Genomic DNA, 22,187 nt, shown 5'->3' on the forward strand with positions numbered 1-22,187 from the left:
AATTGCGATTGCAGGCATCATATCCAGACACCCAGACATGGCATGGGCCAAGTAAAGAGTTTAGCTCTTCCTTAAGTCTTTTAAAAGTAAGGAAAACTTTCTCAGAAGTCTTTACTAAGCCTTCTTTTATGTTTCATTGGCTAGAAATATATGCCCAAACCAATGACCAGGAAAGAAAGCGAGGGAGCCATGATTTTCTTAGGCAAGTCAAGACTCACTCCTCGGGGCTGCATCAAGCGGCTTCTTTCTCAGAAGGACATGGCCACATGGAGGAGGGAAGACACCTGAATGAAACTCTGGTTTACTTGGGAACTAGAAAGAATGGGAATAAAGACAAAATGTTTTTTAGGCATCAATACTGTCTATTTAACTTGACTTATAGTAAATACTTTTATGTTCTTATGTTTTTATACTTGGTATATAGTAAATATGTTGTGTCCTTATTTTCATGGAAGAGAGAACGAGAGGAAGGAAAAAAAGAAATACTTTTGTATTTTGTTTTGTTTAGTCTTCTCTACTCAGCCAATAGAATCTTTTGGATTTGTTTCTATCAGTTCCAGATAAAGCACAATAAACATTACTGGGCCAAGTATTAGAATCATATTGACAGAAACTGATTATAATTGGGTGGCCAGTGCTTCTTTCTTGGCAAGGGGTCAACTTATTGCAGTAATGTATTAAATAGCCCTTCAAAATACAAGAGCCAAAAAACAATGTCCTTTGGAACTAACTTTCTTAAACAGTATCCAAATTAATGGAAAGTGCCTGCATTAATGAAATAAAACATCAGAGCTTTGGCAGGAGTTGATTGGCAGACACACCCAATGGCTTGATACATCTGTCTCCCAAAGACATAAATGGATTCCTCCTTGTAAAAGAGAATGAATGACTGTGGCTGAAGCTAAAGCTCTCATCTAAAGAAAATGACTTTCTGCCTTCTGCCAGCGTACCTAGGAGCACAATTCTCAGCCTGGAATCTTTGTGCCTACTAAACTAAGATTCTGGCTGTAAAGATAAGAAAGATTCTACATCTGCAGTTATGAATGCTACATCATTTAGTATTGATTAAGAGAAGATATGATAAAGGGGTATTGTATCTTCCTTCTTGATTTGTAAGGATTCAGGAGCTGTGGTTATATAGTTAATTGATGGGTTGATGTAGAAATTTCTTTATTTGTTCATCTATTTATTGGTTCTTTCATTCATTCATTCACTTATACAAGTGGAATTATTTAAGAATGTCTGTTCTTTTCTGGGCACAGTTGTATACTGGATGTGTTAAGGTTTACAGAAGCCGGAGTCCTAGATTTGAGCCATTTATAGGGCAGTGAAGGAATGGAAGGGAGCTATGCCATGCACTCTACCAAGATTTTTACATATATTCTTCCCAGCACTCCCCACAACCCCGTAGGATTGTCATCATTACTTCCAGTTCCAAGAGTAGAAAATGGAGACTCTGAGATGAGGTACCTGTTCAATGTGACTCTAATTTTTAGTGATGATCTTGGCTTTTGAACCTGGGATTATGTTATTCCCAAGCTAGAATCTTTCCACAATAGAGTGGATTGTTCTCTACTCCAATCAAATATTTACCCTCATTCTCTAGACACCCAGAGAGCTTTGCTATCAAATCCCTATAGTCAGTTGGTAGATGTTGCTCTGCAGAATGCATGAGTGGATCCAAAGCAATCCAACACAACTAAAAAAGTTGTAGATCTCAAAGGTGAAGTCAACTGATGGTCATAATAGGAAACTCTGTATTTAAGAATAGTAGAATGGTGCTTAAGGAATGAATAAATGGAATCTGATTTAGAGCCTTTGTAACTTTGCCAGAAATAGTAAAACATGAGTTGGTATATCAATGATGCAGTATCAAATTTGTTTTCTGCAGGATATTTTTGGCTTCTTTTTAAAGACTTAGTTGTCTCCCAGATAAGTGAAGTTGGCAAACAAATGGCCTTTATACAAATGAGGTTTTATACCAAAATATTTTGTATTTGGGTGGAAAGTGATTCTTCTTCATCAAGTGCTTCTTATCCTAAGGCTAGAACAACTCAGTGACACGCATGGGGTGGATTCTACTCTTCCCATTGTGTGAGTGAGGAGGCTGAGTTTCAGAGAGGCAGAGTAGCCTGCAGGAGGTCACTCACACAGCCGCTGAGCAGATGCATTGAGCATTTCTCCCCCTTTGCATCAACTCTATTTGGGTTAGCCATTATTGGACTGAACAAATTACTCTGTAAACTTTTCTAAAAATAGCTCTCTCAGGAATTATAAATAAAGTTTGGGTAGACTTTATGTATCTTGAGTAGGGGGACAGATATATCAGAACATTGAGTGTTTATCACCTTGCTGTGTTGATGCTTTGGAGCAATAGCTAGAATCATCATGAAAGTTTCAGGAAATTTCCAGTGTTTCTCAAACATGTCAGGCTTGCTCCACACTCAGTGTTTTTGTTTTTGTTGTTTCCTCTGCTTGAAATGCTCTAGAGCAGGTGGCTTTGTGGCACATCCCAGACTGCCTCGGGGTTGGGCTCAGGTGTCAGCTTGTCTGGGAGATCTTGCTTTTCCACAGGTGTAAAAAGTATAGTCCTATCCTCACACTTCCTATACATCCTCCCTGATTGAGTGGGACTCTTGTCCAAAGCATTTATCAGAGAATTTACTCATTTTTAGGGCAGGGTGCAGTGACTCATGCCTGTAATCCCAGAGCTTTGGGAGGCCAAGGTGGGAGGTCAGGAGTTTGAGGCCAGCCTGGGCAGCATAGAAACCCTGTCTCTATAGAAATAAATAAACAATTACAGCTAGGCATGGTTGTTTGTGCCTGTAGTCTCAACTACTTGAGAGGCTGAGGTGGGACAATTGCTTGAGCCCAGGAGTTCTAGGTTACAGTGAGCTATATTTGGACCACTGCACTTTAGCCTGGGTGACAGAGTGAGACCCTGTCCCTAAAAGACAGAAAACAAACAAACAAACAAGCAAAAGCTTACTCATTTTTTGATTGTCTCTTTCTCTGTCTCTCCCTCTAGTACGCTAAGAGACAAGACATTTTGTTTGTTGTATTTACTGTTACATCTTCAGTGTCTGGAAGAAGGCACATAATAGGCACTCATACATTTGTTGAATAATGAATGAAAATATTCATATGCGTATATGATACAGGAACATACACATATGCTATACAATTTTAGAAGTTCTATTACGTGTATCATATTTTTAAAAAGGAGGAGTTGAATAGATAGACCTAAGAATAGCATATCACAATAGCAATAACAATTGGAAACATTGATCTGTGATCTTTTGTCTTCATTAGACTGGGCAATATGAAGAATTGACCATGTGCAGAGAAATGTACAAGTGAGCAGCACGTGGATGAAATTCTGCTGTCTAGCTTTATCATTCTGCCCCCTCCATAATCTATGGCATCACCCTGCTTTATTCAGATCCTGAGTTCCCTCATGCTCTCTTTTCTACCTTCCATCTACGTCTACTTTTAAGCAGTCGTTTTAATTCAAGTGTGAATGGCTAACATTGTATTTTATCAGCCCTATTAATCATTCAGTTAGGACAAAATATGAAAAATTGTTTGTTCTTAGCATTTGCAGGTAGTTTGGAGCTTTATTGGCATTGCCACACCTGTCTGGGGACACAACCAGGATTCAAATGTTACCTGGAAGGATACTGGAAAGGTCAGAAAAGATTGGGACCTAGAAGTCGGCTTGCTGACCAGATAGCTGTTTTCACTATCTAGTTTAAATGTAAGATCCAGAGAAATGGATTTCATCCCATAGTTTGATAATCTGCTTTCGGTAATATTGTTAAAGGAAAAGGGCATGATTTTTAACTATAAAAAATTATATAGTGTGAATAAAATCTTCATAATGTAAGCAGTACCTCAAAGTAATAATGTATGATAAGCACTTTATAAGTATTAACTCATTTAATACTTAAAACACACAATGACATGTCTCACTGTTGTTCTGTTTTATTGTTGAGAGAATTGAGACAGAGAAAGGTTATTTGACTTGCACAGGGTCCCTCAGGTGGCTTATGTCAAGCCAGGATTTGGATCCAAGGTAATGTGTAGCATTTGGGCTGCAGTGCATCTGGAGTGTTCAGTTTAATAATCCGTAAATCGTGTATTTCCATCACTTATTTTACTAAGAGCAAATCATGTTCACCCTTATCCTTTGAAGAGAAGTGCAACACAGGAAGTCATTTCCATTGATTATCTCATTTAGTCACCACAAGCATTTTTTGAGGTAGTTACAGTTATGGTCGTTTTACAGATAACTGAGACTTATTGAGATGGAGTAACAAGTCTTAGGTCTCTCACCTAAAAAGTGTCATATCTGGCATTCAAAACAAGATCTGTCTGTTTTTATACCCAGCTTTTTATACCAGCCTGCTTCTTTGCTTGGTAGTTAACCCACAACACCAAGTAAACAAACAAACAAGCAAGAGAAGGTCATTTTTCATCGTCTTAGCATGTACTATGTTTTTGAAAATATGCCATCGTAAAGTCAAACATACTTCAGAGTTAAACTGTTTTTACAAGTCTTATTAAATTTCTTAGTCCCGAAGTAACCTTAGATATTTGAACATAAAAGTATACATACCTAGGTGAATGATAACTTTGGAATTCAGCATAGAGTGTTCCTGCAGCTATTATAAGATATTTAGGGATTGCTACTATCTGTAGAAATGCCAAGTGGAATAATTGGAGGATTAGGTGAAAATTCTTCTGATCCAAAATTATCTTCTCATCAGTGTCTCAGGCGTCTCTAAGATGTCACCCAGATACCATAATTTGATCTCTGCAAACATTTTATTTTGTAATGGGGAGAGACTTTAGGTCTGGGAAAATGAGCCTAAAGTCTCCTACTTTTCAGAAAGAAAGTATTGATGATATTTTGTGCAGTGACGTGTCTATATGAAAGTGCTTTTATAATGCACATTATGAGAATAAACATAAAATACGCCATATATATATATGGATTACATAAATCTTTTGATTGCTTTAGATTAATTTCTCTTATTTTCTGTATTGGAGCCATATAGGAATTTTCTACGTTGTATAATAAAAGTCAGAGGAACAAGTAAAATCAATCTTACAGCCACATCCATAAGCTGGGCTATTTTAATCTTTGCCATCCTGTGGGTTTCAAGCTATCTCTGCTCCACACAGAAACTCTGAATGAAAGTAAAGTGTAGCAAATGTTTTCAGAAGGGACTTTTTATTTTTGCCTTCTCTTGAAAACCTAAATCAATACTTGACCTTTTCACATCCCTATCAAGATAAAATGGAGTCTTGGTGTGCTGACTCAGAACTATAAAATATGTGGTAAGATCCATTTGTCTTGAGAGCTCTCTGTTTCGTGGGGTACTGTGTGTGTGTGTTGGGAGAGTATGCGTTGGGGGGGTGTATGTGTGTATGTGTATATGTATATGCATATATGTGTTAGGATTGTGTGTGTGTATATATATTAGATGGGTATATTATGATTATATATGTGTATAAATGTGTATTCGTGGTGTGTGTGAGTTAGGTGAATGTGTGTATATGTATATACATATGTGTGTTATGGTTTTGTGTGTGTGTGTGTGTCTACCACTGCTTGAGATGAGCATCCTCTTCATGGTCAGTAATGTTGCCACTATCATTAAGTATGAATAATATTGTGTGGTTTATACAATGTTTTCACCTGAATCATGTCATCAAAGCCATCTGATTCCATGAAATAGGATAGATATGTAAAAATAGGTAAATGCATAGAATATAAGTTTAAATAATTCATTGACACTCAGAGAATCCAAATGCATGCAGCTGGTTAGAAGCGGTGTCCAGATGCCAAACAGACCCCCTAACACTGAACTCCAAAGAAGGCAGTCCAAGGTGCACCCAGAAAGTAGCAGCCTAATGAACATGTGTTCTTTGTTGTGTCACAACACAAAATGCTGCAGTGAGAATCCCAGGAAATGACTTGTCAATGCATCCTAAGAACTGAAATTTGTGTAGAGAATGGCATAAACTCTTTTAAATTAAAGTAACTTATTGGAGCCGAGGTGTCTCTTTCAACTGTAATCAGAGAGAAGATCCTTTACTTCTAGGTGAAGGTGCTAGTTTAGGTGAAGGTGCTCTTTCTTCCTTGGTTTCTTATCTCAGATATGCAGGCCCCCTGACCTTTGAATTGAATTGTTCTACTAATACATAGTGCTTTGCATTTTAGTTATTCTTATTTTCCTTTGAGCCAGGCTTTGGGGCGTGAGGCTGGGGGAAGAGTCAGGAAATGTGGAGGCTTGGAAATACCTGTTTGTAGGTTTGACTGTACATGTAGCTATTTAGAGGAGGAGTGGGCACAAAAGAAACTTCTGTGTACTCGAAGGTGCTCCTCGTACCTTCAGTTTGTATCAACGGGTGAATTTTGCCTCACCCACTGAGCAGTTAAATAACATCACACAATATATTCTTTGTCCTAATATTTAATTACCTCCTTTTTACAGAAGCAAGAATAATCTATATGTCATAGTATTATAATGAGAAGCATAATTAATGTATCTAAAATTAAAAAGAGGCAACCAATAGCAAGTGACCACTAAAATTATGGTCCTTTGCAATGGGTAAGAGATTATGTACATCAGTTCTCAGTGACCTCCTTTCTGACCGCTTAGGAAGGTCTGGTCTTGTTTATGCATTTGTTTCTTGCGAAATGTACTACTGCTGCTTGGAGCATCCCAGTGAGAATAACGGATTTTCATGGATTAAAACTCCCTTCATTAAAACATGAAAAGACAAAAAACTACCTTCGTTAAAACATGAAAAGACAATTCTACCTCACTTTTATAACTTTGATTAATTAAAACCACAGCTCAGGAAACAGATAAAGGTAGGCAGGCACAGTTCACTACTGAGGTGAGAAAAGGTCCCTCATCACAAGTTCATATGAAGATCACAGTGGTTCTGGTCTTCAGTCTAAATAAATGGTTAGCTAGTCTACAGACATAAGCAATGTCAGATGAGTTTTGTTAACTTAAAATAATTGAAAGGGTCAGAATTATTATTATTATTATTATTATTATTATTGTTATTTTGAGACAAAATCTCACTCTGTCACCCAGGCTGGAGTACAGTGGTGCAGTCTCGGCTGACTGCAACCTCTGTCTCCTGGGTTCAAGAGATTCTCCTGCCTCAGCTTCCCGAGTAGTTAGGTTACAGGCGCCCGCCACCATGCCTGGCTAATTTTTGTATCTTTAGTAGAGGCAGGGTTTCACCATGTTGGCCAGGCTGGTCTCAAACTCCTGACCTCAAGTGGCCCAACCTACTTGACCTCCCAAAGTGCTGGGGTTACAGGTGTGAGCCACCATGCCAGGCTTATAATTACATTTAAAGAGAATTTATTCAAGCAGAAAGTTTGAGGACCACTGCCCGGTAAGCACAGATTCCAAGGAATAGAAGTCAGTGTTCTGAAGTATAGAAATTTGGGATCGTATCTATAGACAAAGATAACATAGGGAAGCTTAACAGAATTTCAGTATCTATGTAAAGCTTAATGCATAGTTACAAGGATCAGATTAGTCAAGGTGTTCTTTTTCTTTTGCAAAAGTTATATTTGATACTCCACGCCGAAGATGTAACAGTCATGTCTTTTGTGCCATGTGGTCTGAGTTAGGTACAAGATTATAAAGAAGGTAGTTCATCAATAACAAGGATCCAGTGATTAGAACTGGGAGAGGTCTGGTCTCTGATCTCTCCTAGTCATTTACAGAATAAGAACAATGAAGAAAAGAGTTAACCTATCATCTAACAAGCAGAAGTTGCAAACATGCAATGTGACTGTCTCCAGGGCTTAACTTGCCCCTTGGCATAATAAATTTAGAGGGTCCTGAAATTTTATTGTCTTTTATACTTTATTCTGCACTAAATTGGGTAGCAATGAATATCTTATCAGAACAAAAGGCAGTATCATACTGTCTGTGCCTCTTTATTTTATCAACTCCTTCTGATTTTGAAATTTTAAAATAAGCATCACTTTTTTTATGAATGGATCTTTGAAGGAAAAAAAAGCGAGAGATTCCTGGCCTTTTTTAGGGAACAGAGACTTTAAGTATTAAGTATGATATATTCAGAGATATCAGAAAACTTTTATCCAGTTTTCTGAAAGCAATTCCCCAGTAAAGGTTATTCTTTTTGTGTGGGCATGTGTATACACATACATATGTACAATATAGTTCATATAGGTACATATATGATTATGTGTAGTATATATAATATTTATTAAATATACAAATACAATTTTCTTATTCTGATATCCAAATATTTTTTATCTCATTACCTTTGAATCCATCTTTAATTTAATAGTCACTTTGTTTCACATTTGGATGAAGTATGAATTCAGTGAATTTTATAATTCTGTATGTTATTATTGGGAAATGAGACTAATTTAACTCCAGCCAAGAGATTATTATTTATTTTTTATTTTTTTGAGATGGAGTCTCACTCTGTTGCCAGGCTGGAGTGCAGTAGTGCAATCTCGGCTCACTGCAACCTCCACCTCTCAGGTTCAAGAGATTCTCCTGCCTCAGCCTCCAAAGTAGCTGGGATTACAGGCTCCCACCACCATACCCGGCTAATTTTTGTATTTTTTAGTAGAGATGGGGTTTCGCCATGTTGGCCAGTCTGGTATTGAACTCCTGACCTCAAGTTATCCGCTGGCCTCAGCCTCCCAAAGTGCTGGGATGACAGGCGTGAGCCACCACGCCTAGCCTCCAACCAAGAGATTATAATTGCTTACTGTTACTCTGATAACAGCAAGCTCTGGCCTGATACTCTTGGGTATCAGGTACTCTTAGGATGAAAAAAAGCAGTCACTGCCCTTGTAGTCTCTGATCTCAAGCAGTGGTCTTCAACTAGGGACAGTTTTACCTAATCCTCAGAGGACAATGTCTAAATACATGTTTTTTATTGATATGTAATAATTGTACATATTTATGAGGGACAAGTGATATTTGATATATGCATAAAATATATAATAAGCAAATAAAAGTAACTGGGAATCTATTACCTCAAACACTTTTCATTCTCACAATTGAAGGGGAGGTGCTACTCTTTTTTCATTTTTCGAGACAGGGTCTTACTCTGTCACCCAGACCAGTGTAAGTGCAAGATCCTAGCTCACTGCAGCCTCAAACTCCTGGGCTCAGGTGATCCTCCTGCTTCAGAATCCCAAGTAGCTGGGACTACAGGGCCACACCATCATGCCTGTGGTCTTCCTATGTTACCCGGGATGATCTCAAACTCTTGGCCTCAAACGATACTTCCTCCTTGGCCTCCTAAAGCACTAGGATTACAGGCATGAGCCACTGCACCTACCCTGATGCTACTGTTACCCAGTGGAGGGGGACCATGGATGCTACCAAACATTCTACAACACACGAGGCAGCATTACAAAAATAAATTAGCCCAAAAAGTCAACAGTGCTGAGGTTGAAAAATCTAGCCTATAGAGTGAGAAATATATAATGCATTGTTATAAGTGCTATCTTAGGAACATGAATGAATAAAGTGTGGGGAAAACTCAAAGGAGAGAGAACTGAGGGTGAAGAGGTGTTGATAAAAGCTTTATAGAAGAAATGACATTGGAACTTGACCCAGAAGAATGAGCCTGCTTTAGCCAGGGAAGGATGAAAAGGCAGAGAGGCATCCTGGGTAGGGGTGCAAAGATGAGGAAGCGTAGAAAAGTAATCACGTCACAAGGCTTTTACTGTATGCAGTTACTACAGTGGTATACCTCGATTCACGATTACACACAAATGAGGTTAACATCACTCTATATAGGAATTTTTCTTTTTGTGGATTTTAAGCTGCATATATAAAACCTCCTTAGAGAAGAGACATACCATCATTTTCTACTAAGGAGAGGAAGCTTTCCAGACTCCCTAGCTTTAGGTGTCTTACAGTCATTTGTAGATATGCAGTCAGTATATGTACAAATGACTGCTAATTTTTCCAAACTTTTCTAGAACTAGAATTCAGGGAAAGGGCTTTAAACAGCTAGAACCATCTGGAAGATGACAAGACCCCTCTATCTGGACAACGGACAATATCAAGACCTTCAAAGACCTCAGAGACAGAAAAACAAACAAAAAACGCACACACAAAAAAACAGAGAGCAACCCAATGACTGTTTAGTATTGACAGTGCAATGACCTGGAGTGTAGACTCTGGGAATCCTACCCCAAAAACTTTCTCTGTGTGATTTTTTTTTTTTTTTTTTTTTTTTTTTTTTGACACGGAGTCTCGCTCTGTCGCCCAGGCTGGAGTGCAGTGGCGCGATCTCGGCTCACTGCAAGCTCCGCCTCCCGGGTTCACGCCATTCTCCTGCCTCAGCCTCTCCGAGTAGCTGGGACTACAGGCGCCCGCCACCACGCCCGGCTAATTTTTTTGTATTTTTAGTAGAGACGGGGTTTCACCGTGGTCTCGATCTCCTGACCTCGTGATCCGCCCGCCTCGGCCTCCCAAAGTGCTGGGATTACAAGCGTGAGCCACCGCGCCCGGCTCTCTGTGTGATTTTTGATGAGTGATAGAATCTCATTTTGCTTCCATTTTCTTCTTTTTGAAATGGGTATAATGTTTTCTCTGTCATAGGATTGTACACCTTTTATAGCTTGGCTTGAATAAGTTCTCAACATGGGTTCTTTTCACTTAACCCATTGCGATCTGAAAACATGGGGGTTTGTTTAAAGACCCGTGGTCAGTCCTGTGTTGGGAGACACTAAAAGCAAGATTCTAGCCTTCCTGGTAGGCAGAGAAGACATTGCAAAGGATAGCTTTATAATAGGAAAATGCTAAGTGCTGTGGGCAGATAATGAGGTTGTTTAAGAACCATTCAATTAACAAAATGAAGCAAGTGTGGTACACTCAGTGGGTGCGCTGGGGAAGTCTTTTGAAATGTTGATGCCGATGGCAGACACGGTGATTTAAAAAGGTTCATATTTAAATTGGTATTAAAAAAAAAAAAAAAAAGGAGAGAAAAGGAAGGAGTTACAGGCTCAGAGGGGCTAAGAATTGAAAGCAAGCAAGATTAGTTTAGATAGAGGAAAAATTCAGTCTCTGCAGTGATTGAAAGGCAACCATAAACTCCACCTGGGGAAACAGCCTCACTTTATCTCCCACTGAGCAGTTGGTATTATTTCTTTTTGTTGGTGTGTTTGAACATGCTTAGATTTCTGATAAGTGATGGCAGAAATAGTAAACATTATTTTTTCTTCCTATGAGCATCAATACTAGAAGAAATAGGAACATGTATCTCACACATATACTTTTTATTTCTAATGCTTATTTTTTAGATTAAAATCATATCAGTAGTGAATTGTATTATAAAGGAACTACCTACTTTTATAATCTAAGAAAGATGAAAAAAATATGCTTTTACCTATAGCCTCATGGGTATGGAATGATTTGAGGGCTCAAACCAGAATTATTAAAAAAAAAACAGAAGATATATTTCAGTTTTCTTTTAGTTAATATCTTCTTCTCTGGTACAAATATTGGAGATGACGGAGACCACATGCTTCTGTTCATATTTCTGCCACTAATAGAAGATGAGATGAATTTCATCACAGTTAAGTTAGAAGAATGAATCTGTCATGTATGTCACCTCAAAGAAGCATCTAAATGAAATGCCATGTTATCATTTTCCACATTCCTTAATCACTACAGAGATGAAGTACTAAATCAAAAGTCTGCAGAGTGAACCAAAAACAAAATAACGTCGAGTATTTGATGTCTAGAAGGAGTATCTACCAATTCTACTTACTGTCTTTTTTCTTTTCCTTTAACACTTGGTAAAAAGTTAGGACTTTAGGGCCGGGCATGGTGGCTCATGCCTGTAATCCCAGCACTTTGGGAGGCCGAGGCAGGTGGATCACCTGATTTCAGGAGTTCAAGACCAGCCTGGCCAACATGATGAAACCCTGTCTCTACTAAAAATATAAAAATTAGCCAAGTATGGTGGCGGACACCTGTAGTCCCAGTTACTTGGGAGGCTGAGGCAGGAAAATCACTTGAACCCGGGAGGCAGAGGTTGCAGTGAGCCGAGATTACACCACTGCACTCCAGCCTGGGCAACGAGCAAAAACTCCACCTCAAAAAAAAAAAGTTACGACTTTAACAATATGTAGCATGTATCTAAGAATTTTAACATAAATTAACAGTTCTCAAATATCTAAAGTTGAATTTGTAATACTAATATAATGGTGGAAATAATTAAAATAATAATATCTATAAAAATAGTATGCCTTTATTGAACACTAAGCCCCAAGCACAATGCTAGTGGTAGCGTTTTATTTAATACTAAAAGCAATCCTGTGAAAGAGATAATATTGTTATCTATATTCTACAAGTAAATAAAATAATCCTTAGAATAAATTAATAATTTGATTGAATTCATGCAGCCAGAGATGATGATAAAATCAATTTTATCATTGTCAACCTATAATTTTTTAATGAATTAGATTGAAATGGAATAATATAGACTATAAAACCATTAGAATGCATCACAGGTAAGGTCCTAGGATTTGAGGATCGTATCAATAAATCATCAAAAGCCACAAGTTGTAGGCTGTCAGCACCTACTCATTGACTAGTACAGATTCGGTAACATGTGTGGGCTTTTCCATTAAAAGCAAATTACAACAGTGACTGTTTACTAAGTGCCTCTTTGGCAAAACACTGTATTTAGGTATAAGCCATGGTTTTTATTGTCATGGGCTTCTAACATAGCTGAGAAAAATGGCATTTATTTATAAATAATATAGTAACATATGCAAATAATAGAGTAAAATCTAAGAGAGTTTTTAAATAAAATGTACAGTTACATTCTTTAGAGGAAGGAAAGGTAACTTTGACTTGGGTGAGAATTAAGTCAGAAAATTGTATAAGAGATGAATTTGAACACAATTCCTAGTTGGTCTCAGGAAATGGCCAAGATTGATGAAGATGCGGTCAATTTTGAAATGCTTACTGGGTTCATTCATGGATGAAAAATATCAGGATTTTTACAACAGAGGTCACCAACAAAGTAGCTGAAAAATGAACTGCTCAACTGCTGAATAACTCTTTAGGAGCCTGTTGATGTTAATAATGCAGTTTTAGTCTGGGCAACAAAGCGAGACTCTGTCTCAAAAAACAAAATAAAATAATGCAATTTTGTCCTAGTTTTTTATGAGCTATTAATTGGAAAAAGTCTATTTATACAGTTATAGCAATCCAGATGCCATGGAATATGCCACTGTCTTTAGTATAATATAAGTGGTAATAATAAATACTTTAAGGTCAAATTTTATCTGTTCCTTGAAGCTTATTCAAATACTTAAAGTCAGTCTCAATGAGCTCTCTCTTTTTAAGAATCTCTCTTTACATAATATGTACTTCAGGGCCAAAAAAAAAAACCTTCCACTTAGCCCACTGCTGAAAATCAACTCACAAAACGCAGGTTAATAAGTGAGAAGGCATACGAGTTTATTAACGTGCATGGAAAAGAACCACAGCAATTACCCTACCACGTAAAGGGACGTAAGGAAGTGTGGATGACTTTGAGGGGAGTAAATGATTATTAGGAAAATTCAGGGGGCTTGAAGAACATAAAATGGCCTGGAACAAAGTCTCTTGGGCTGCAGACAATGGTTTGTGGCGAAAGTCTATCTGGGTGTGTTGACAGACTTGTCCTTCTTCCTACCATAGGAGTTCAGTTAATGAAAATTCAGGAAAGGGACCTCATTTTGTGGATCTGGGCTAATGTAAGGAAACTTCAGAGAACAACTTTATCCTGTGCTTTGGGAGAGAGAGGACACAGAGGATTGAGAGACTGAGAGCTCAGATGGGGGGCTGAAGTGGGGGTTCTCAGAGAGACCTTGAGGTTTCTTCTTCAGTTCGGCATGTCAAAGTGCCAAATTTTGGGGTGTGGCCAACATATTCATTGCTGTATTATACTCAGCACTTAAATGTCATCCTAGCTTTTTAAAGCAAATTTCTTGTTTGTGCATCTCCACTACTTAAACAGATGATGAACTTCTAGGTTCACTTGCCTTTTTCTAACACATTCTTAGTTCTTTACACATGAGACATGATGAACGCAGATGTGATGATTGCTTAATATATACAAGTTTTTGGCCGGGGGTTGTGGCTCATGCCTGTAATCCTAGCACTTTGGGAGGCTGAGGAAGGTGGATCACTTGAAGTCAGGAGTTCAAAACTAGCCTGGCCAACATGGCGAAACTCCATCTCTACTAAAAATACAAAAAAAAAAAAAAAAGCCAGGTGTGGTGGCAGGAGCCTGTAATCCCAGCTACTCAGGAGGCTGAGGCAGGAGAATCACTTGAAGCTGGGAGGTGGAGGCTGTAGCAAGCCAAGGTCACGCCACTGCACTCCAGCCTGGGAGACAGAGTGAGACTCCGTCTCAAAAAAAAAAAAAAAAAAGATATAAGTTTTTTTCTGTATGGCTAAGAAATGATTAAATAAAATAATAAAATTATATAACATTTAAATGATCAATTTAAAAAAAGTGATATACATAGGAAACCTAGCACAAAATGAGTACATGGAGGGTTCTCAGTAAACATCAGTTGAATAAATGAATGAGTAACGAATTCTAACTTTTGCCACTAATTGGATGTGAGACATACTCATTTCACTTCCTCTTTTGTAGACTCAGTTTTCTTATCAATAATATGAGATGTATGAATTTCAAGAATAGTTTTCTACCTACCTTTCAAATTCTAGGAAGGTATTTGGTGAGTTCCACAAAATATAAAGTATATTCTTAGCCAATGATAGACATTTAAAGCGCCTTAGCTTATGTTGGGCCCAAGATGTTCTTTCAAAGAAGAGCTCCACTGCTAAAACTGTTTGAAAATTGTTGGTATACATTAATTATAGTGTAGAAATTTACCTTTTTAAACCAATTTGAACACATAAAACTTAAAAGGGTATCTTGCGGTCATTACATTACCATACAGGAAATGGAGCAGAAGTCCTGTTATTCCAGAAGCCACATTCAAATGAATTTGACATTAATTTTCTACAAATATTGGAGACAACATTAATTAACTGCAAAGGCACATAACATTTATTTGGTTGCAGAAAACAAGAAATGTATGTTTATTTATCATGCATACCATGAGGAGCTTCAAAGAATTTTTTTTTTTCAGACTGGAATAAAAAATCTTATTTTTCCTCTTCTCATTCCATATTCTCTTTTTAGTTAAAAGAAGAGCATGCCGAAAACATTCTATTGAATTGCTTCTTTGATGAACGCTTGGGTTGTTCAAGCTTGTCATAATAGATGACAATACTAATGATGCTACTAATAACAGAATTGTTATTTTTTGGATTATACACTTTTTTCTAGAATTTGTATCCTCTGTGTTGACCACATTGTGTATGCAATTATTTAGGTACAGATACTAGCTTTCTTTATATATTAAATGCTAATAGGACCCAGTGTTTCAGGTTCACTGGTGTATGTCATAAAAATGAACCCAATCCATTAACCTCTGATTTAATGATTGGCTTAATTACTAGGGACGTTGGTAGTACTCACTTTTACATACATGATATCTGGATACTGCCTTGTTATTACATTTACATCCCCTAAGCCATTTAATGAAATTGGGTTTAAGTGCAAATGATCTCTCAGATTTTATAAACTTAAACCATTCCCCGACTTTCTGATTTTCTGCTAGAAAACAGTAATAATGAAAAGGAGAAAAAGGGAAAAACATGAAACTCATTTAAAAAATAAACAAAAGCCATTTCAAAGATATTGTCCCATATAAGAATGAAGAAAGGAAGATAAGTAAATGTAGTTTCATCACACAGTCTTCATTCAAAGGCTGAATTTGCCTTTTAAAATTATGCATACCAACTCTTTGTGTATTAACATAATAAAATTGTAATACAATAAGAAAAAAAAGGTTTCCAAAATGACCAGAGAAGGCCAGACGGCTGATTAAAAGATGCTAAAATGTACAGCTCGCTGGAGACTGGAGTACCTTTTTAGGTTAATTTTGAAGGACTTGTCCAGGCAGGGAGCCTTCCAGGAGGAAATGCATCCTTGTCTGGGGTTCAGTCAAGGGCTGGACTCCCAAGTCCCCAGTGAAAAATTTCTCTAGGAGAAATTCCTGAGGCAGGGCCCAGACAGAAGGAGTCACCAGATCCTCAGAAGGGGGAGGAGATGATTTACTCTCTCTCTGGTCTGATTTTCAGTTGCAACACTTCTCAGGCAAAGAGGATGCCAACAGCCTTTCTCTTCTGCTTTGCTTGTCTGTGGTGGATACTAGCAACCTATGTGGTTCTAAAGTATCAAGCTGAGATTATAGTATCAACGAGTTGGAACATCAATAGTGCCAAGTGCCATTTAAAAATCTTTTCATCTTCTTGTGTGTTGCTTTTGGAGAGGAAACGTTCTCAGATGTGGTTTCTAGTCTTGCAGAAAAATGGCATTTTCAGGCTGTATGGGACTCTTACATCATCTAGTTTCAATCACCTCATTTTGCAGATCAAGAAACTGAGAGTGAGAAAGAAGGGACTGGCCAGAGTTACTCAGCTAGACAGTGACAGACAACAGTGGAACTTCCGGTAAGTTGTGTGGCTTCCGGGCTTTTCCTTCCAAATATAAAAAACGGAAATGAGGGATAGGCTTAGATAATCTTTTGAAGGTTTTTTGTTCTAATACTCTACTTCTGTTATTTGTTTATTTATTTATTTATTTATTTATTTATTTATTTATTTATTTTTCTGAGACAGGGTTTTGCTGTGTTGCCAAGGCTGAAGTGCAGTGGTGCCATCATAGCTCACTGCAGTCTCCAGCTCCTGGGTTCAAGTAGTCCTCCCACCTCAGCCTCCCGAGTAGCTAGGACCACAGGTGTGCACTACCATGCCTGGCTAACTTTTTATTTTTTCGTAGAGACAGGGCTCTTGCTATGTTTCACAGGCCTCAAGCAATTAGAACTCCTGGCCTCAAGCAATTCTTCTACCTCAGCCTCCCTAAGTACTAGAATTAAGTTACGCAGACGATTTTTAAATTTTAGACACCTGTCCATTGTTTAATAACCAAAAGGCTTTCATAAAAGTAACATATTTTTATGCCTAAACAACAGCGTTGAGGCATTTTGATGAAGCCTAAAGTTTTAGTTCATATTTTGCATTGTGTAGAGATATTTACTTTAGAATGTGGCTTAGAATTCGGCTAAACACTTTGAAATGTGCTCTGGTTTTGAAAATGGTTGACAATTTCCTATATTACATTCTAAAACTATAAACATCCTAACACTATAAATGCTTTCTTAATGAAAGTATAATATATATTTAATATTTTTACCTATATTGTTTTACTCATTACTAAAAATGTTCAGATCACATAAATGACTAAGACCAATTAAAAAGTCATACTGTAGAGGACAGAAATGCCCATATAGGTTTTAGTTAGTTGAAAACTCCATTGCTCATAAGCATGGATTAGGTTTTTCTTTTTCATTTCTTCAGTAGGCATATTTTAGACAAACTGACAGCAAATCCGTTATGTAATGGCCACTACAAAAGCTTTCATCAAGAGTGTGCATGTTTAGTGTCTCTGTGTGGGAGAAACTCGGTTATGGTAGTTGAAAACGCAAAAGATTCAAGAGTAAGATAGGACTGGATTTTTAGGTTCTGGGCTCCATGGATAATGCAATCAGAATTCTCTAATCCTGAGGTTGGAGTGTTGGTTGGCTATAGACAGAAGCTGTCTGCATCTTCAAACCACTGGACATGGAGGTTCTCAGATATTTATTTACATAAGTACATGTAACAAGTTATACATGATGATATTCACAGGAATACCATAAGGATCTAATGATATAATGTGAATGAAAGGTATACATTCTATACACTAGAGAACTCTTTTTTCTTTTTGTATTACATATTAAAACAAATGGATGCCTGGAAAGACATGGAGAGTTAGAGGAGAGGGTGTGAAAAGCAAATAGTTTTTTTTAATAAAGTTATGGTTTAGAGCAAAGAGACTGCCAGGAAGCAAATGAAATATTGATGCCAGAATATCTAGTATCCACACTTCTTAAAAATGTTACCTATGTATGAGTCACTTGGAGATAATGTCTCCAATCGGAAAATGCCAGTTCCGATTCAGGTTGTCTGCGGGTGCATTCTGAGAGTCTGCATTTCTTAAAAGCTCGCACGTGATACTGATGCTGCTGGTCTTTAACACTTTGTGTAGGAAGGTTTTATGTCTTCAGATGAAGGGTCAACTGAGTATCTTTTCAAGAAGAAACATTTGTTGGGGTTTATATGCCAAGGCAGTACCATCCAGCCTGGCTAACACCCATCTTGCTATACCACAAAAAAGCTTTCTACGCTTTCTGGGTTTATTATTAAGTGTTGAGAAAACGTTCGGTTTTTACCGTTTGGCTGGGGTTTCTGGCTGATAGCAGCAAGGCAAGAGTTTAAATTTAACAGAATTAGGAATAAACAGGATCTAGAGAGAGAGTCTATCCGTTACTAAGGGAGAAGAGTTGGTTTTTGTCTCTTTACAAGGCCTTATCTAATAGAGGTCTCTGAATGCTGCCTTAAGAATCTTGGATATGTGCTTGATTGTCTTAACTGTCTTTTTCCTTGACATATTGCATGTTTACATTAGCTTGGACCCTTCACTTTCCTAATACAAATATGAACAGGAAGAAGCCATGTGAGATTTCCCCCTCTTTTTATATTTTAAGTTCAATTTAACAAACATATACTGATTAGTAGGTTACGAAGTAGTGGACGAGGCACTCTGAGGGACATGAGGATCAAAAAAGAAGATAGGTTCCAGGTACTGTCAGTTTACCTATAGAGGATACGGACATTAAAAATAACCAAATATAAGGGAGTTTGAGCTTAAAAACACTAGATTTGGGGAAAAATATGCTTAGAGAGCTGAAAGAAATTGAAATCAGTTCTGCTGGGAGTTAGGAAGACATTGTAAAGGAAGAAGACTTTGAGTAAGGATTTAGAACATGGTTATTTGCACATGGAGACAGCAAATACTGAGACCAAATCTTTGTCGTGTTGCAGATTTGTAAACAGAGAGCAAAAGCAGAGACATAGGTTAGAGTAATTTAAGTAGTACCATGTCGAAATTTAAATGTCGTTCTTTGGAATTCAGCTTAAACCCTAGGTCTTGTATGGGACTGTTAGAGATAATGGATAACATTTTAAGGCAGTGTTTTTCTGCATTTATCAACTGTTGATTTATTTTTCTACTGGGCCTAGTTCTCTGGACTGTGCAGGAGGGAAGATCACCTTTTATATAAACATACCCGCTTAGCAAATAAAATACAGTCTTTCAGCAGGTATATGAGTAAGATAGGGGAGAAAAAAAATGATTCTGAAACCTCTTTAGAATCTATTACTGTATTAACTCATTTATACATTAGATGTTCCTTCTTTGCAACTCTTACACTCGTGTAATAAAAATTTTCTTATCTCTAACTTAGGTGAATTTACAATTTTCTTTCAAATAAGTGTTTTCCGTGAAAGTTACATTGGAGTATTGGCGAGTCATAAAGAAGAAATGTTTTATATCCTTCCTTTGATATGCTGTGCTTAGCCATTTTTTAAAAAATGATTTTGCTAGCCTACTCTGATTTCTGATTGTCCTGGATGGTGCTGTTGCCTAAACAGAATGGGGCTGCAGTATCATCTGGTATTACCAAAGTCAAAGCAACCTGAGGATCAAACGTAGGCAGAAGTGAGGATAGCCAAAGAACATTAGCCATTATCCAATTGAAAAGCAAGTTTGGGGCCAAAGTCAGAAAGTGAAATACATTCAAAACTTACAGATATTTAAGAACATGTCAGGAAACAGTGGCTAGAGCAGGGCTCTGTTGAGGAATTACAGTGTGGGGTATTTGTTTTTACTGGATATTGATTGTGTTGGCTGAGATGGACTTAAAGAGACAAGAAATGATTTGCAGATATCACTCCCATCTCTTTTGTTGCCTACCTTTGGAAGATATTCTCTTAAGAACACCAATAGTGTGAAACTTGTGCTGCTGTATAAATTTTGGATCCTTTTGAGTTCCACTGAACAAAGCAGTGTACCATTTGTGCTGAGTTTGTTGTCAATATATCCGAATTAATTAAAATCCAGGAAGTGCACAGTATTAAGTCTATGTGACTCTGAATTTTTTGTAAACTCTTTTCAGTGTTGGCTGTTTGCAGATCACTTTGCACCCCTTCTCATTTGTGCTGTTGCTTACCCTTCTTTCACTTCTCTCCGTTCTTTCTCATGCTCCAACTTCGGTGGTATAGGATATCGTGATATTATTTTGATTTTTGTCAAATCAGGCTGCCAAATCCAAATTCCAGGCAATACTCAAACTTCAAGGGCATAGATATTTCATACTGCTCAGGGTTTTCATGATTATCCAGCATTTATCTTCATTTTTTTGTTTAAAAACAAGTAAACAACTAAACAAGATATTGAAAGGAAATATGGATGAAGGTAGAATGAAGGGTGGCAGAATAAGAGAAAAGGAATGAGGAAATTAAACAAACATTTATTGGGTGCTAACGTATACCAGACACTTTGCCAGATTCTTTATATACACAGTGCTACTTAATCCGTACCGCGACCTTGTCTTAGGGTTGTCATTGGGCCCACTTTATCAGTGGACAAATAGAGAGTAAGAAAGATTCTAATCAGAGGTCAAAGTCATGCAGGCACTGCCCAGCAGAGCTAAGGCAAGACTCTGGACCTCTAATGCTCTGTACCACTAGGCTGATAACTGCAGTGAAAGTGCTGACCTCTCTTTTTCACAAAGTAGCTTATACTATGCCAAGATAAGCAATTTAGATAAAAGGCAGAAGAAAGATGAGAATTGGGTAAAAGTTACAGATCCACTCCCTTCCAACTAGATTGCACTTTTCATTCACTTTGGACCTAACATATATGGGCTGCTTTATGGTGGCAATAATATTTTTATGTGAATATGACCTGTCTGTGCCTTAGTCAGCAATATGGAGTTGTGCTGAGTACTCCCTGAGCTATTTAGTAGGTTGATATATAGTCTGCTCATGCTTAATATACAGAAATTGCTTTTTAATATAAATCAAGATGACTGTTTTTTTCTTTATAATCCATATCTCAACTTCTGTGTTACTAGGAAATGGTGTTCTCAGCTCTGCACATTTGTTTTTAAAGAGCTACATATTAAGCACTTACTTCATACTAGAAACTGTGTTAGGAGATACATTTGTCAGGACACTCTGAACTCCGCTGTGATAATATATAAACCTTGAAGTCTTGGTGGATTAACATGACAAACATTTATTTTTCTGTGTATGCAGAGTCTACTGTGGGCCTTGCTGTTCTCCAGGGCAGCTCCCTCTCAAGTCCTGTGTCAAGGAGCCAATCTGCTTCTATGTTAATGGCTTTGCCATTCCAACATGTGGCTTCCATATTGCTATTACAGGGAAAAAGAGAGCTGGGGGAGGGGGGTGCCTCAGGGGCCTTTTTTCTGCCTTTGCCTGGAAGTGACACACTATATTCTGTTCATAATCCTTTTGTCAAAACAAGTCATCTGGCCCCACCTAACTGTGAAGGTGGTGGTGAGGAGGGTGCTGGAATGTATAGGTTTCTCTATGCCCATGAAATAAAGAATTAACAGACACCAGTTAGTTCTATTGATACATCATAAGCTCTTGGAAGAACAAAGATTGAATTTTTAGAAGTTATTTGCTTCCATGGGAGCTATGCAGTCATATGAGGAAAATAATAATAACAGAGAGTAGTTAGGGCTATATTACAATTTGATAGGTCCTATAGCTCCTTAAGCCAGCAGCTACTGTTCTCTTTAGAGGGTTCCTTTTTCATCTGAAATAACTGACTTGAGACCTAAAAACGTCTGTCTTTTGTGTTCATGCTGTCTGCTTTGTTTTCTTAAATATTAGAGGTCAAAATGTGTTTAAAAACCAAATCTGGGTCTTAGAGCTTTTTTCCTGGAGCAGTGGCCTTGTGGTAGCTTTTTTTTTTTTTTTCATAGACTGAAGAGGATTTTTCATGCCCACTGTGAGCCATGACTGGCAGAATGAAGCTGCGCACCCTGGTAGCTCTTTCTCTGTTAGGCACTTGTTCTTTATAATGTCTCAGCA

At 37.6% G+C, this 22,187-nt stretch overlaps 1 protein-coding gene across 8 annotated transcripts in view; it reads left to right on the forward strand.

Moving 5' to 3' along the window:
- LRRC4C (leucine rich repeat containing 4C) overlaps positions 1-22,187 on the forward strand; it is a 1,375,811-nt gene that overhangs the window by 1,227,622 nt on the left and 126,002 nt on the right. For 4 of the 8 annotated variants that reach the window (XM_055281880.2, XM_055281877.2, XM_063641859.1 and 1 more), the window contains one exon: positions 16,555-16,634. The exons of the other annotated variants lie outside the window; for them this stretch is intronic. The gene's annotated coding sequence lies outside the window, so the exon portion shown is untranslated. The remainder of the gene's footprint in view (positions 1-16,554; positions 16,635-22,187) is intronic. 8 annotated transcript variants of the gene reach the window in all.

This window comes from Symphalangus syndactylus, chromosome 6, assembly GCF_028878055.3.
Source record: "Symphalangus syndactylus isolate Jambi chromosome 6, NHGRI_mSymSyn1-v2.1_pri, whole genome shotgun sequence".
NCBI lineage: Eukaryota > Metazoa > Chordata > Mammalia > Primates > Hylobatidae > Symphalangus > Symphalangus syndactylus.